Source organism: Dromiciops gliroides, chromosome 6 (assembly GCF_019393635.1).
Source record: "Dromiciops gliroides isolate mDroGli1 chromosome 6, mDroGli1.pri, whole genome shotgun sequence".
Lineage (NCBI taxonomy): Eukaryota > Metazoa > Chordata > Mammalia > Microbiotheria > Microbiotheriidae > Dromiciops > Dromiciops gliroides.
This window is the reverse complement of record NC_057866.1, coordinates 37068096-37074248: the sequence shown is the minus strand read 5'-3', so window position 1 is coordinate 37074248 and position 6153 is coordinate 37068096. Positions and strand designations below refer to the sequence as shown.

The 6153-nt window shown below is 39.7% G+C and overlaps 1 pseudogene; it reads left to right on the top strand.

Moving 5' to 3' along the window:
* Positions 1 to 699: 699 nt before the first annotated feature.
* LOC122732410 lies at positions 700 to 1059 on the top strand (annotated as a pseudogene).
* The last annotated feature ends 5094 nt before the right edge of the window (positions 1060 to 6153 follow it).

Below are 6153 nucleotides of genomic sequence, written 5' to 3'. Positions count from 1 at the left end.
ATATTACTATACCCAATCGAGTGTGTATATTATTCCTTTTTTGAGCCAATTCTGATGAGAGTAAGGCTCACTTCCCTGCACCTCTCCCATCTTCCCTTCCACTCCATAAGGTTTTTCTTGCTTCTTTTATGTGAGATACTTTACCCCATTCCACCTCTCCCTTTCCCTTTCTCCCAGTGCATTTCTCTCACTCCTTAATTTTATTTTTTTAAAGATATCACCCCTTTTTTGTTGTTGTTGTTGTTTTGGTTTTTTTGTTTTTTGTTTTTTTTTTTTGTTTTTTTTTTTGTTTTGTGAGGCAATTGGGGTTAAGTGACTTGCCCAGGGTCACACAGCTAGTAAGTGTTAAGTGTCTGAGGCCGGATTTGAACTCAGGTACTCCTGACTCCAGGGCCGGTGCTCTATCCACTGCACCACCTAGCTGCCCCTATATCACCCCTTTTTATTCAACTCACCCATGCCCTCTTTCTAAATATACTCCATCCAACTGCCCTAATAATGAAAAAGTTCTTATGAGTTACAAGTATAATCTTCCCTTGTAGGAATGTAAACAGTTTAATCTTTTAATATCCCTCATGATTTCTTTTTCCTGTTTACCTTTTTATGCTTCTCTAGGGTCTTGTATTTAAAAGTCAAATTTTCTATTCAGCTCAGGTCTTTTCATCAAGAATGCCTGAAAGTCTCAACCCTTCCCCTGGCATGGCTGGGCTGACTGTTATGTGGTTGGGTGTGTGGCAGCTACATTTGAGTGTTGCGGGCCGGGCTGGCAGCATGTGGCACATCCAGCAGGACTTGGCTGCCAGCCCCTCTGGCCTATGGGCCCCTAACTGAGCTGCCCGACTGGTCCTATGCAGATGATAGTTGTGCTCCCCCAGTGAAAGGGCAACTCCATCAAAAAGTACAGAGGAAAAAGTTTGTGAGAAGAGTCATGCTGGTATTCAGGAAATGGATGCAGGATTGAAGATGTGGGAGCAAAAGCAGCAGGAAAAAAGGCAGGAGGCGGAAAAGAAACAGCAAAACTTGCTCAAGTCCAAAGGGGCTTTAATGAAGGGCCCATGAATCAATAAAGCAAATCCCCACCTCAAAAAAAAAAAAATGCCCAAAGTCCTCTCTTTCATTGAATTCCTATTTTTTTCCCCCCTGAAGGATTATAATCAGTTTTGCTGGGTAGGTGATTCTTGGTTGTAATCCCAGTTCCTTTGCCCTCTGGAATATCATATTCCAAGCCCTCCAATCCTTTAATGTAGAAGCTGCTAGATCTTGTGCTATCCTGACTGGGGCTCCACCATACTTGAATTGTTTCTGACTGCTTGCAATATTTTCTCCTTGACCTGGGAGCTCTGGAATTTGGCTATAATATTCCTGGAAGTTTTCATTCTTGAATCTCTTTCAGGAGGTGATTGGTGAATTCTTTCAATTTCTATTTTACCTTCTGCTTCTAGAATATCAGGGCAATTTTCCCTAACAATTTCTTGGAAGATGATGTGTAGGCTCTTTTTTTGATCATGGCTTTCAGGTAGTCCAATAATTTTCAAATTATCTCTCCTGGATCTATTGTCCAGGTTAGTTGTTTTTCCAAGGAGATATTTCACATTGCCTTCTATTTTTTCATTCTCTTGCTTTTGTTCTATTGTGTCTTGATTTCTCATAAAGTCATTAGGTTCCATTTGCTCAATCCTAATTTTTAAGGAATTATTTTCTTCAGAGAGCTTTTGTACATCCTTTTCCATTTGGCCAATTTGGCTTTTCAAGATGTTGGGTTTTTTTTTCATGATTTTCTTGCTTCACTCTCATTTCTCTTTCCATTTTTTCCTCTACCTCTATTTTCTCTTTCTTTCTTTTTCTTTCTTTCTTTCTTTCTTTTTCTTTCTTTCTTTCTTTTTCTTTCTTTCTTTCTTTCTTTCTTTCTTTTTCTTTCTTTCTTTCTTTCTTTCTTTCTTTTTCTTTCTTTCTTTCTTTTTCTTTCTTTCTTTCTTTTTCTTTCTTTCTTTCTTTCTTTCTTTCTTTCTTTCTTTCTTTCTTTCTTTCTTTCTTTCTTTCTTTCTTTCTTTCTTTCTTTCTTTCTTTCTTTCTTTCTTTCTTTCTTTCTTTCTTTCTTTCTTTCTTTCTTTCTTTCTTTCTTTCTTTCTTTCTTTCTTTCTTTCTTTCTTTCTCCAGGGTGGACAGTGCAGTGTTCCAAGCTTCAGGGGGGTTGAGCAGCTGTTTTCCAAGATACTTCTAAGGAATTTATAAGTTCTTAGTTATTCCAAGGTGGTATGATTTAAGGATAGGTATGTTCACCACTCTCCTGGCCTATTCTCTGGTCTGCAAGCAATCACTGGCCTGCTTCTCTGCCCTGGAACCTGGAACAGAATCCTGCTCCACTGTGGCTGCAAGCTCTTGTGTGTTTGTGCTCCTCCCCCACCTGGGACCCCCACCCAATACTTCAATCCAGGTCCAAGCATGGGCAAAACAACAGAGTCCTACCTCAGCACCAGCAGAGACCCCTGTAATCTCCCCCTGGCCAACTGTTCAACCCCCTCACCTTCTGTGGGTTGAGCTCCAAAAGCAGCTGCTGCCACAGCTGACTCAGAGGCTCTGGAAGCCTGGTTTGTTGGGGCTGGGTCTACCCTGGAGCAGCCTGTGCTGCGCTCCACTCTCACTCTGGTACAACAGACCTTTTCTGCTGACCTTCTAAGTTGTCTTTGACTGGAAAATTATTTCACCCTGTCCTTTTGTGGGTCCTGCTGCTCCAGGAATTGTCTTCTGGCATTATTTGAAAGTATTTGGAGGGGTCTTGGGGAGAGCTTAGGCAAGTCACTGCCTTTCCTCCACCATCTTGGTTCCATCCCCCATCAATGCAGTTTTTAAGACTTGGGGAGCTCTAGGAACTCTGGGTACCACCTTGTAGCAGTCCTGTAGCTGGTGACTTTTGTCTGTTTTAATCTCCCTGATCTGTTTTTTCTGGATGATTTTTTAGTCCAAGAACTTTTTGTTTGAATGCTGGGACTCCGAGTGAACCTTCATACCAGAGATACACAAGAGGATGGGGAAATCCAACTGTTTCTCTCCCAAGGCACCACAAAGCTTCACATCATACAGATATTGATGGTTTAATGATCTCAAATACCTCTGGCTACATCTGGGCCAAGGTCATCCCCATTTAGTGCACGGAGCCATTGAGGAGGGGAGGTTTGGTGGATGAACAGTAAATTCTAATAATCCCCATCAAAACTTTAACATTATAGTTTATACATACAATTAATAATACATATTAGTTTTATATATCCATAGATCACATATGATTTTAATGCACATATTCCTTGAATAGGAGAATAGGGATTAAACCTGTGGTTTCATTGCTCTAGAGAATTCCCAGATATAGAAATTCTCTCTTCAATGTAGGTTTGAAGCTATTCTTCAATTTCAGATCTTGGAGAGCTGCCTAGGGCACTGGTGTCAAATAGAAATGGAGGCCATTAAACCCAAAGTAAGGATCTCTGCTGGCCCACATTGACTTACAAAACCACAAATTTACTTTATCCAGGTTGTACTGTATTTTTATTTGGTTTTGGTAAATATTTCCCAATTACATTTTGATCTGGTTCTACTGGCACTTCAGTGTACACTAAGTGTTTGACACCTCTGACTTCTATTGAGAAAAGGTGGGGGCATCTAGGTGGCACAGTGAGTAAGCACCGGCCCTGTATTCAGGAGGACCTGAGTTCAAATCCAGCCTCAGACACTATCCTAGCTGCCCTTATTTGGCAAATGAAGAAGCTGAGGCCCAGAGCAGTTAGGAAACTTGCCCAAGGAGCAATTAAAGGTCTGAGAGAATATTCAAACCCAGATTTTCCTTGTTCCAAATCCAGCACTCTCTCCACTACACCAGGCTGTCTCTAAATAACTTGGGTTGCTTAAGTTTTATTTCTGCAAGCAATTAGGGGTTTCAGAGAATTTTCTCAAGAAATCCCATAGCATGATTCCACTGTAACCTAAAGCAGATGGTCACAAAGCTTGGGCTGACCATACTATTTCAAAATACTATAATTCATTCCCTATTGGGGTCTGTTTGGCTGAGAAAACATGTATATAGCATACAATACTGCAGCAGATTATTCTTATCAGCATCCAAGCGGGGCAAATGTAAGGCTTGGATAAGACTGTCACTAATCCAAAGTGAGGCAAAAACAACCATATACTACTAAATTACAGCTTAGTGTGAGATGCTTCAGACAGTTGTGAAAAATAGGACCATTCAAATAATAACAGACAGCACTGGTCAGAAAGGCCAGATTCATGCTTTGCCCATTGACAACCAGACCATATTTCAATCACTTTATGGAGGGGAGAAGAAATGCAAAACAAATAATTTAATGAATCATTTAAAGTATACTTTTATGACTTCTTATCCAGGCAGGAAAATTTACTTTCAGCCTACAAAAGTATTCACCCATGCTGGACTATCATCAGCTACTCTGGTAAAGAATTTGGTCTGTACTTATTTCAGGAGGTGACTGTGTCATTTAAAATACTGGGGACTAGCAGTTTTCATCCCCCCTGAGTGTTAAAACTACTAATTACTACAAAGCAATGCCTTGGGAAAAGATGATATCACTCTTTGTCCCTCTTAAAGTAGCTAAGAGCAACTTAAAAGCTAACAATCAAACCTTGTAGCCTGCTTTGGGGGTCTTCTGTCTCCTAACACCCACCTCTCAGGTGTGTTGCCTAAATACATAATTATAAATACATAACCATAACATGCCTAGTATTATATTATTGTTAACTGTTGTTCTCTTTACTTTCCCTAGGTTTTCTGCCTGGGGGAAGTCACAGGCTCTTAGCAGCTCTGCTAACAGTCTAAGAGATTGCAGTTTGAGGAAGGTCACCCTATGTCAGAGTAAGACAAAACCCATTAGAGCCTTCTGTGTGGACAAAAGTTTTATATCAGCCCTCCAACTCCTACAGTGGTCAAACTGTGTTGTCCTTTCCTCAGTATCCTTTAGGCTGGGAAACAGAGGTGATGTGACAAGTCCTTTGTCACCTCTGTTTCCAATCGCTAGTAATTAGTAACATCCACCCCCAGTGTTGTCGTAAAACTCAAATACTTGCAATTTGCCATGCAGATTTTTGTTGTGTCTTTAATAAACTGTCTAGAAATAATTCTTTTCCAAAATATATAGATTAGGAGATAAAAAGTCATTCATGTTGGAATAAATGGTTACTTTGAAATTGGATAAGTTGCTATTGTTTGACTAATAAGTTTTATATCTTAGGAATGAGATTGCTAAAAGAGTAATTAAAAAAAAACTTAAGTATTCAATGGGTTATGTTTTAATAATAATGTTGTCACTTACTGTTAAAGATAAAATCATAATGTGATGAAATAATGGGATTTTAGCAGATACTCAAAGACCCACCTGTACATTAATCTATACTGATTGAATCAAGTGAAAGTGATTGACTACTGATTAAGCCTACTTCAAGTTAATTGGATTGTATCAAGTTAACTGGATTGTAATCACACCTGGCTATCCCTTAAGAAGGTATTGTTCTCAGAAACTAGACGGTGAACTCAACTTGAGAACACCTTCAAAGACAATGGATTTGGATGACACCAACCAATCACCTTGAAGCAGGGTGTAAGGACCGCCTCTGTTCCAGATGTATAAAAAAGCTTCCACAAACAGCTTGCTAAGGTGTTCCTGATTAAAGCAGGCTCGTGGAGGAGGACTTCAGGAAGAACCCAACCAGGCTGGAACTCTAGGCTAGACTGGAGCTGAACCTTCTGATTTAAGGTGACCACAATTTAGATTTTAAACATCACAATAAGATCTTATCAACTTCCCCCCCCCCCACCAAGAAATTCTGATGAACTGCAGTTTGAGGAACTGGGACCTCTCCCAGTCAATGTGTGGAAAACTGCACATTTGTATGTAGTGATAAATCCATCTGAGAACATGAGTAATATAAAGTTGTATCTTTTCACAGAAAGGAGTTATTACAGGTATAACTTGGTAACAATCAAAACTGTATTTAAAACTTACAAAAGCCAAACAATTTTCTTCAGGTTTTGAGTAGACTGTCAGGAATTCACTATCTGTGTAAAAGCTACAGAATGTACAATTCATGCTGCTTATCCAACTTGTCACACATTCAACCAAATTTGAACAT